The following is an 11,238-nucleotide window of genomic DNA, read 5'->3' as shown; positions in this document are numbered from 1 at the left end:
CATTTGCATTTTGATAACTAATTTAAAAAAATCTAACAGAAAAGATTTTTTAGATTAACGTTTCATAAAAAAAATAACTTAAACAAATTTTAATGATCAGATTTATTTTTCTAACAAAAAATTAAAGCATTAGTTAAATGCTTCACAATAAGTCAATTAAACATTTAATTCAGTAATTAGCTTCCAGGCTGTGGCGAGACACTAGACCTTCTTGGTTATTATAGCATTAACCACTTCTAGACAAAGCCTCTTAAAGAATTAAACATTTAATTTTCTTTCTAAAAGTCCTAAATCCAGAAAAAAACAGTTAACCTAAATATGATTTTGGAATCCAGTACAGGTTTCTACCTACTGGATTTATCAAGAATTTCTTAGGAATGTATTTCTATGATATTTTCTTAATTTGGCCCTTATGGTATTTAAAAAATTAATTTAAATTATTATATCTTCTAATATTTTGATTATTTGAGCATGCACGATTTTTTCAATATTCTATTTCTATTTTTAATATGTCATTTTATAGTTTTAAATTAACAAATAAATCTAAGGGGCATGCATTGACTAATTGTCTTTTCAAGCTATATTTTCTTTTTCTAATTTTACTAAATCCTTGGAAAGAATCTTAATAAATTTAAACAACTTTTCAGGAGATAAGGCGCGTACCTGACTTACCTCATATTCTGATGCTCCCCCTTCATCGTAGCTTTCTTCTGATGATCCTGTTAGAATGTATATTAAAAGCCTAGCTTTTGTATAAACATTTATTGAATGAACATTTAGTTTTGTAATAAGAATCACATTGGTCAAATGTTTACATTTATGTTAAATGTAGTTGTTCATTTAATTTATATTGTAGATAACATGGTGTGTAGTGTCACACAGAAGATCATGTTATCAGTTCTTTATAAATTATAAATAGTAGCTCACAACCAAGATGGATTGGGACAAACCATTGGAATGGTTGTAGTGTAATTTGGTATTAGTTTATCTTGACTATAAAATTATACTAGTATACTATGTGTGTATTGAGTAGGACCATTTGAGATTGTTCCTTTTATACTGACTGCATAAAAGAACATAACCTCCGTTATTATGGATGTGCGTACTCTTAATCTCGATATAATAACAATCACATATACTTAGTATTTATTTCTTTAATTTATCAATGGGTGAGATTTATTCGTTAAATTAATAGGCCCGATAAGTTGAGAAATAATATTATTTATATGGTGTGTTGTTGATTATAGAAGGAAACTGTGTCCTAGTTATCTAGGTTGATGATGTCCCCTTGAAGAGCTCATAAGGATTGTCATGTAAACCCTGCAGGTGGACTTAGTCTGACATGACAATGAAGTTGAGTGGTACTACTCTTGGAGCTAGATATTAATTAAGTGAGTTGCCAATAACTCGTTTAATTAATGGATATTCGATATCTTAAACACAGGGAGATTAATGCACTCATGATAAGAAGGAGCCCATAATGTAATATGGGAATGGTGTGGTAGTTCAATAATAACTTTTTAGTGGTATGAGTTATTATTGATGAACTTGAGTTGAGTGTTCGGGTCGAATACAGGAAGCTCAAGCTCATCGGGAAACCAAAACCAATTCCTCCTCTCGGTCCCTGTTGTAGCCTCTATAAAGCCTTGTATCCACAAAGTCCACTTCTTACCCAAGTAATGGGTCGGACACATCCTTGCTTGGTGCAAGGGGATCGGCCAAGCATTAGCTTGGAGCCCAAGAAGTGGCCGACCAAAGCATAGCTTGGTGCCCAAGCTAGGGGTCGGCCACTAGGATTAAAAGGAGATTTTATTTTTATTAAAATCTTTCCTTTTATAGCCATCCACATGGTTTTAAAAGAGAGTTTTAAATTTTAAAATGTTTCCTTTTATAGCTATCTACAAAGGATTAAAAGAGAGATTTTAATTTTGTTAAATTCTTTCCTTATTTGTAGTGTTTAAAAGAGAGATTTTAATTTTGATAAAACTTTCCTTTTTTGTAACCATGATTTAAAAGAAAAGTTTTAATTTTAATCTTTCCTTTTTTGTAGTCATCTACAATGTTTAAAAAAGAGAGATTAATTTTAAAACTTTCCTTTTGTAACCATCACAATAGGAAATTTAAAAGAGAGAGATTTTAATTGTTATTAAAATTTCCTTTTATGTCATAGCCAAGGATTATAAAAGAGAGGTAGAGGGTGCATTATGGGATACACACATCTCCTAATTCTCTTGCTCCATAAGGGTCGGCTCCTCCTCTTCCTATTCTATTTCTTGGTGGCTGGCACTCTCTCTTTTTCTCTTCTTTTTCTTTTTGCTTCCTTAGGGCCGGCGACACATCAAGTGGCATCTTCTTGTGGCCGGTTGCTTGGAGAGGAAGAAGAAGAGTAGGAAGTTTCCTATTTTGGTTTTCCTTGGTGGTCAGATTTCTTGGAGAAGAAGAAGTTGTTTGGGTGGATTTCATCTTGGTAGATCGTCGCTCATACGACGTCCAAGAAAAGGAGAGGAATACAATAGAAGATCAAGAGGTCTTTAGCTATAAAAAAAGTATAACTAATTAATTGTTTTCGCTTCAAATTAATTAGTTTGTGTTCTTTGTGTGGATCCTGAAATACCAACACAAGAGGCTAGCGATTTCGTGTTTCGATTTTGTGTTTCGATTTAGTGTTTTGATCTTGTGCTTCTATTAAGGTCTTTGTAGTTAAACCTAGGGTTACTGTAAGAAGTTTAAATATCCAATTTCTTTGAAAGGCTTTGTCTAGGAAGTGGTGGATGATCCCATACCCAAGAAGGTCGAGTGCCTCGCCATATTTAACCTGGAAGTCAATCCTTGAAATAGATATTTAATCAACTTGTGTAACATGGGATGAACTTGGATTAATAATGTTAAGTATCATTTGCAATCCAAGTTTTAACTACTGAAGAACACATGAGTTGAACTTGAAGTAAAAATGTTAAGTTCCATTTCGAATTCACGTTTAACTCATGAGGAACACATAGGTTGTTAGGAAAATTCTGTGCTTGTACAAATTTTTGTACAGGGGAAGTAAAACAGAATTCCGAGTAGCATCCAACAATTGGTATCAAAGCTAGTTTTCTACCTCTATGTGTTTGGTTTTCAGTTAAATTGTGCACTTTTCATACATAAATTTAGACAGAATAATAGTAGGATGTGTAAATATATTAACTCTGTGGTTGCAGGCATCCTAGTTCCAACTATTATGACCCTATTGTGTTTGTGTGTGATTGGACCCTCGGGTATGTCGAGGGCATTTTATGTGTGTGCATGATTGTAATTATTAAATACAGCAGGAGCTGTATTAGTTTTAGGATTTTACATTCTATTCGATCTAGATTACATATACATTCCCTTGTAGAATATATGATTGATAAATGTAAAATTTTATTTTTGTCGTGGATCATATCCTTGCGAAGCGTGGTGCTATTTTAGGACCAGAGGCGCAGCGGAAAAGGAAGAAAGATAGACGCGATGACATGACCCGTTGGCGGCGACTAGGGTTGGTGGCATATCGAGGATAGCTATGGATAAGGCCATAATAGTTAGGAAATTATTTTTCATATTTATTGTCTTTTTATGCTGTTTATATGTGATGTGTGTGCGTGTATGTTAAAATTCCTCATTTTAAATAACTAAATGGGAGAGAAATTATTTAAATGTCACGGTCTCCATTACTGGTTTGTAAGTGATGCATTCAAACTTGCGCGTTGGCTCTGAGTGCCTTCCTCCACATCGGATGAGTTTGTTTGAGGATCACTAGATCAAACTTCCTTTATGGATGATTATAGGAAATTATTTAGGTTTGTGCGATCTTCTCCATCTGAAGGGGTGCAATCCTATTTAATGGACTAAGTATCAAGTAATGGTATATACTTAGGCGCATTTAATAGTATCCTCCCCATCGGAGTCATTGCTATTATTTGTGTGATCGAAGAAAAACTAACTATTAATTTTATTTGTCATAAAGTTAGGTTGACAAGATAATAAAATTAATGGGTAAAACCCCCTCTTACAAATATTTGAATTTGTATACGTCTACACTATCATGACATACAAAATTCACAGTGTTTTGAGGTGTTGGTGAATTTAAATGATATTGTTTGAGGAATCAATATTATTTTAAATTCTAAAGTTTTGACCAAATATTTTGTGATTCTTAGGATTTCAAATGACTTTCAATACTCTAGCTGTTATATTAGAAGAAAACAAACTTACTAGTCCCAATTACATTGATTGGAAACAAAACTTGGGCATTGTCTTAACTGCTGAAGGTTACAAGTTCATACTTCTCGAGGTCTGTCCTAGCATGCATGATAAGGATTCTAGTGAAGATGAGATAGAGAGACATAGGAAATGAGTCAAGGCAGATGAGATGACTCGGTGTTACATTTTGGCTTCGATGTCAAATGTGCTGCAACATCAGCATCAGGCCTTACACACTGCCTATAATATGATACTCAATCTCAAGGAACTCTTCAGACATCAGAATCGGGCTGCTAGGCAGGTGACCATAAGAAACTTAATGACGACCACCATGATTGAGGGGACACCCATAAGGGATCATATCCTCAAGATGATGGCTCATTTGACGGACTGTCCTTGTAGAAACAAGAATAATGAAGGTGTATCTTATTCATTAGTTGTCGAAACATGTTTAGCGGTGTTATCTACCGGTACCTAGTGTGTAGATACGGGAGCCACTGATCATGTCTGCAATTCATTGCAGGGGTTCTAGGAAACCCGACAACTACATGAAGGGGAGATTACCGTCTACATGGGTAATGCTACAAAAGTAGCGGTTGTTGGAGTGGGAGATGTTTATTTGTCCTTTGATAGGAATAAAATATTGATTTTGAGAAATTATCTTTATATACCAAGTTTTAGAAAGAACTTGATTTCAGTTTCTAAACTATTTATGGATGGATATTCTGTTTCTTTTGATGATAAAGTAGTTGTCAAGAAAAATAGGGAAGTTATCTGTTCTGGTACATTGGTTGACAATTTGTATACTCTTAATCCAATAACTCCCACGATGCAACAAATGAAAATTAATAACACATATTCTAATTCTAATAAGAGAAAGCAACCTTCGGAAATGAACCAAACATATCTTTGGCATCTAAGGCTAGGTCATATTAACTTAAATAGGATTCAAAGGTTAATAGCTGATGGACCTTTGGGTTCATTAGTGGTGGAAAATTTTCTAACCTGCGAATCTTGCTTGGAAGGAAAAATGACCAAGAGACCTTTTAAGGCCAAGAGATATAGAGCTAAAGATGTGTTGGAATTGGTTCATTCTGATTTGTGAGACTGTCCAGGTAAGAGGTGGTTTCGAATATTTTGTCTTTTTTATAGACGACTATTCGAGATATAGGTGCATTTACTTGATGCGCCTCAAATCTGAGTGCTTTGATAAGTTCAAAGAGTACAAAGCTGATGTGGAGAAACTTCATGGTAAAAGTATAAAGACACTACGGTCTGATCATGGTGGCGAGTACCTCTTAGGAGAGTTTAGGAGTTACTTATCAGATGTCGGGATTCAATCCCAACTATCTGCACCTGGTATACCCCAACAGAATGATGTGGCAGAATGAAGGAATAGGACTTTTATGGAAATTGTTAGATCAATGATGAGTTATTCAGAATTACCAAATTCGTTTTGGGGATATGCTCTGGAAACGGTAGTGTACATTCTAAACTTAGTACCTTCTAAATCAGTACCCTCTACTCCCACAGAATTGTGGAATGAGTGTAAGCCTAGTGTGAAGCATATTCAGATTTGGGGTAGTCCAACACATGTGCTGAAGGGAGACACTGATAAGTTGGAATCACGTACAGAAGTTTGCTTGTTTGTGGGTTATCCTAAAGGAACGAAAGACGGTTTATTTTATAGTCCTAAAGATCAGAAGGTCATTGTTAGCATCAATGCCCGATTTTTAGAAGACAACTATGTAATGAACCATAAGCTCATAAGTAAAATTGTTCTTGAAGAAATAAGAGAAGACACATCTACCTTAGTACCAATGGTACAAGATGAGATACCACAAGAAACTGCAACACGTGTCACAAATGATGCACAATTACAAGCAGTGACACGTCGTAGTGGGAGGGTTGTTCGGCAACCTGATAGATTCATGTTTTTGGGAGAGTCTTCGGACTTGATCCTTGGTAAACATGAACCTGATTCCTGTACATATGATGAAGCACTCCAAGATAAAGATGCAGTATCTTGACAAAGTGCAATGAACTCTGAAATAGAATCTATGTATTCTAATCAAGTATGGGAGCTTGTAGAACCACCAAATGGTGAAAAGTCATTGGGTGTAAATGAGTCTACAAAAGAAAAAGAGGGACAGACGGGAAGGTGGAAACTTTCAAAGCAAGACTTGTTGCAAAAGGGTATACTCAAAAAGAGAGAATCGATTATGAGAAAACTTTTTCGCCGGTAGTCATGCTTAAGTCTATCTAGATTCTTTTATCTATGCAGTCCAAAGTATGGATACAGTTTGTGATTAGGTTCTCGATACTCATTCTAGATATATTAAAAGACTTGAAAGTGAGCCAAAATTAGTTAGGGCCACTTCTTCATATGCCACCTCCTTCTCCATATTAACATAAGCAACATTATGTGAAAAACTTGAATCTACCAAGAAATGACTAGAAGGCACGGAAGAAGAGTTAGTATGCACCCAAGTTCAATTAGCAAGCACTCAAGATCGGTTGGAATTAATAAGATCAAGATAAAATATGTTTAAATAAATTCTTAATCGGTTGGCACATGGAGCATTATAATTCTTGATCACGACCTTCGAATTTTATATTGTGAAATTACTTGTTAAAGTTGTGAATTTGATGATGTGAATTTGATGTTGTGTTACTTGTTATTAAAATTGTGACTTGATGTTAATGATCTAGAAATGTGAATGTTGTGAATCCATATATTTGTACTACATGCTATGAATATAAATAAACAATATTCTGTTTTAAAAACGAGATGGTTAGTGACGAATTTTAAGAATTCATTGCTAAAAATCACTAGTTTTAGCCATGGATTTTCCATCGTATTTAGCGATGAATTTATTAGAATTTGTTACTAATCATTATATTTAGTGGCAACTTTTGATAACTTCATCACTAACCATGGGTGTATTCAAACGAGGTTTTAAACTTCGTCATTAATGTTGCAGAGTTTAACGACTGAATTTGTTAATTTGTCTCTAATATTAGAGATGAATTTTTCAATAATCATTTCAAAAAATAATCCAATTTAGAGGCGATTATGGTTATCTTAGCGACGTTTTATCTTATGTCATTAATCTTAGTGATGAAATCTTTACTTTCATCGCTAAATATGATTTATGACAAGTTTATAGTGATGATGGTAGCAACGAAAAGTATTTGTCCCTATTAACTATTAGTGACGACAACAAATGTGTTAGCTAAGAAATTAGTCATCACTAAATGATATTTTTACTATAGTGATAATATTATTGTAATATTATAGCTATTAATTAATAGTTAATTAGTATAATTGTTTTAAAGTGATTTGTCATGCGCCTATGACCTGTGTACTTATATTAACCTTCTTCCATATCCGTGGGACCAATACTAGGGACCGCTAAGATAGCGGATATACTTTTAAATTGATTTGATTAATTTAAAGTGATTTTGATGTACTTTAAATAATTTTAATTAAAATAATAAATAGTATTTTACTATAATAATATTTAAAATTAGTATTTTTGGTATACTAATATTTAAAATTTAAGATTTATAGTTCGAAAAGTATAATAATAAATTATGAATCACTTTGATTGAAATTAATTTATAATTTTAGACATAATAATGTCCTAATTTTTACGGTATTGTGCAATTAATGAAGACAGTTTAAATAAGGGAAAGAAATAATTGTTTTGACTTTCCAGTTGTGCGTTTTTTAGGGACTTTTAGCAAATTTTCATCCTCCTTCAAATTATTAATTAATTAAGTTTGAAAAACATTTGAATTTGCACTCAAACTAATCATTTGTTAAGCAAGCACTGCCATGTGCAATTATCTCCCCATTTAGGATTTAAGGTTTTTTTAATTGACACCCTACCAACGTTTTTTACCCGCCATAAAAGATAAATCAGAAAAATCAGAAAGTACTTACTCAATATTTTTAATCAATCATTCATAAAAAAAAATTTATCTAATTAATCATTCATTAAAAAAAAGTTATCTCAATATTTTTAATCAATCGTTCATGAAGAAAAAAATTACCTATTAATTCACTAAAATTATAACTCAAGTTTTAGACTTTTGAGAAATTGTGAAGACGCTCGTCATTGCACAATTACCCTAGGGTTGAATTTAAGTATTTTGTTTAGTTGACATTAGATATCCAGTTGATTCAACTAATTCTAGAGTGATCGGTCTTGTCTCACAGAAGTTTTTTCATCAGTCGCCAGGGTAAATCGATTTAGTACCAAGTATCCAGCTTATGCCGCCTAATCCTAGAGGTGACCAGTCCAGCTCCATTAAAGTTTTCCTATCGGTCGCTAAAGTAAATTCTGCACTATTGCCCCAGGCACACAATTTAAGTATTTTTTTTAGTAATCTAGTTATCTAACTTTTTGAACTGACTAATCTTGGAGGTAACCGGTTGACCCTATAAAAGTTTTCCATTGATCACCAAGACGAATCGAGAAGCGCTCGTGGAGGCTTATCCAAGTGGTCAGCGTTCTGTGAGTTGTTATACTATTGGAATAAAATTCCAGTAGTGTGTCGTAGTTAAGATTTGACTCTTAAATGCTTGATTAACTGCTTGAAGGACATAACCGCTCTATCATTGCTTTGGGAGAGTAGGATTTATGTACTTCTCTGCAAATGTCATACATTGGGCGCCCCACACGGCTAGCCCCACGACCATCTTGCTTGCTTGATTTCTTTTGCTACAAAAGGAAACTAAGCAGGCTATCACATGAAAGGGTATTTTCTGTCGGCTTTTTCGGAAATCGACCCTTGTCTATTTTTACACTACCACGTGTTGACCAACTCGACTATGCCTTGGGAGTACATGATTTAATTACTTTTGTAGCAAAATGATGATTACGCTCACCCTACAAAACTTTAGATCATTTCTCAATTTATGTGTGTCATCATGCGTGAGGGTCATACTAACCTTCTCTATATCATTCTACTTTTATCGGATGTCTATGGAGAGACCACGAGAGTTAAATATTTTTTTCTTGTAATCCCGGTATCCATCTCTTCGAACCTATTACTCTTGGAGATGGATGGTTCGGTCCCACAAAAATTTTTCACTACCATTAGAGTAAATTGGGAAGCGCAAGGATTTAGTACTTTTGGAGCAAAAGATGATAATGTTGAGACTAAAAGAATTTAGATATCGTCATAATGATATCATATTGTTTACTTTGAGCCTAAGTCCTCATGATTTTATTTTTGGATTATACCCAAAAGGTCTCATTGTTGGTTGCTACTCGGAAAATCTAATGGTTCCACTGTATAAAAATTTTGTACAAAGGTCTGAACCTTTTCCTAGCTACCATGTGTTCTTTTAAATTAAACTCGGATCGCCTGCGGAACTTAACACGTTTGATCCTAAGTTTAATTTATTTGTTCTTTTAGGTTTAGACTCGGATCTCCTACGGAACTTAACACGTTCGATCCAAATCACCTAGGTTATTAATTTCATTAAATATTAGTTTCCAAAATTGGCTCTCAGTACTGACGTGACGAGGCACATGACCTTCTTGGATATGGGAGCAACCACCACCGACTAGACAAAGCCTTTTAAGGAAAGTTAATATTTAATTTCCTTAAATAACTTTAGGTCAACCGAAAAGAACAATCAAATCACAAGGAAAAGCAAAAACAAAATAACACAACATCGAAAACAAATTCGAAATACTAGAATCGTATGCCTCTTGTATTTGGTATTATTTCTAAAAATAACTACTATGATGCGGAAAGGAAAAATACTAGTTATACCTTTTAGAAAGACCTCTTGATCTTCTACCGTATTCCTCTTCTAACCTCGGACGTTGTGTGGGCAACGATCTTCCAAGATGAGGACCACCTAGCACCTTCTTCTTCTTCCTTCAAGTTTCGGCCAAGCACCAAAATCCAAGGATGAAGAACTTTTTCCACCAACTAAGCTCCAAGGGATGCAAGTTTTCTCTCCTTCTTCTTCTTCTTCTCCAAGTAGTATCCGACCACCACAAAAGCTCCAAGCAAGGTAGAGTTTCGGCCACCACAAAGAGGAAGAGAGGGAGAGAGGATGGCCGGCCACAACACCAAGAAAAAGAGGGAGAGAATAATAGAGGTTGTTCACCCATGAAGGCTCCTCCACCTCCTCTTTTATAATTCTTGGTCTTGGCAAATAAGGAAATTTTAATAAAAACTTCCTTAATTCTTTTGCCATGAAAAGGAAAAATTTATATAATTAAAAATAATTTTCTTCTCATTATTATAATGGCCGGCCAAACCAAAATTCCAAGCAAATAAAAATTTTAAACACAAATTAAAACTTCCTTATTTGCTTTCAGAAATTTTATAAAAAATTTCTCCAATAATTTTTATCCCTTCATGATTGGTTAAAAGGAAATTTTATAAATTAAATCTTTCTTTAAACATGTGGATAATTTCCGGAAAGTTATCTCTAAAAATTAAAATCTCCTTTCAATCTACAAATAAGGAAAGATATCAAATCTTTTCTTAATCTTTTGTAGAAACTAATAAAAGAGAATCATTAATTATTTTTTTTTAACTTTTAAATCATGAACATGGTTAAAAGGAAAGTTTTTACCAAAATTAAAATCAACCTTTTTAATCTACAAATAAGGAAAGAGATTTAGCTCTTCTCTTAATATTTTGTAGAATCTTATAAAAGGAAAGATTTAAATTTTTAAACTCTCTTTTAAATCATGTTATCCACATAAGAAAATTTTAAAAAATAAAAATCCTTTTATTTTAATTTGGGTCGGCCACACCAAGCTTGAACCCAAGCTAGGGTCGACCACCTTGAAGCACCCATGAACCAAACTTTGGCCGACCCTAGCTTGGTCTCCAAGCTAGATTGGTCAGCCCTTATGGGATGGGTAAAAAGGTGGGTATAGGTGGGTATAGTACTCTATAATTAAGAGGCTACGATAGGGACCGAGAGGAGGAATTGGTTTTGGTCTCCCGATAAAATTAAGCATCCCGTGTTCGGCC

General features: G+C 33.9%; 1 non-coding gene across 1 annotated transcript; it reads right to left on the bottom strand.

Annotated features, from left to right (window-relative positions):
• Nucleotides 1-9,123: 9,123 nt before the first annotated feature.
• On the bottom strand, nucleotides 9,124-9,225 carry LOC121993294. The gene has a single exon (XR_006115157.1). It is a non-coding gene; the product is annotated as a U6 spliceosomal RNA (small nuclear RNA).
• Nucleotides 9,226-11,238: the final 2,013 nt, after the last annotated feature.

This window comes from Zingiber officinale, chromosome 6B, assembly GCF_018446385.1.
Source record: "Zingiber officinale cultivar Zhangliang chromosome 6B, Zo_v1.1, whole genome shotgun sequence".
NCBI classification, from domain to species: Eukaryota; Viridiplantae; Streptophyta; class Magnoliopsida; order Zingiberales; family Zingiberaceae; genus Zingiber; species Zingiber officinale.
The sequence above is the reverse complement of the archived record's forward strand: the minus strand, read 5'-3'. Positions and strand labels throughout refer to the sequence as shown.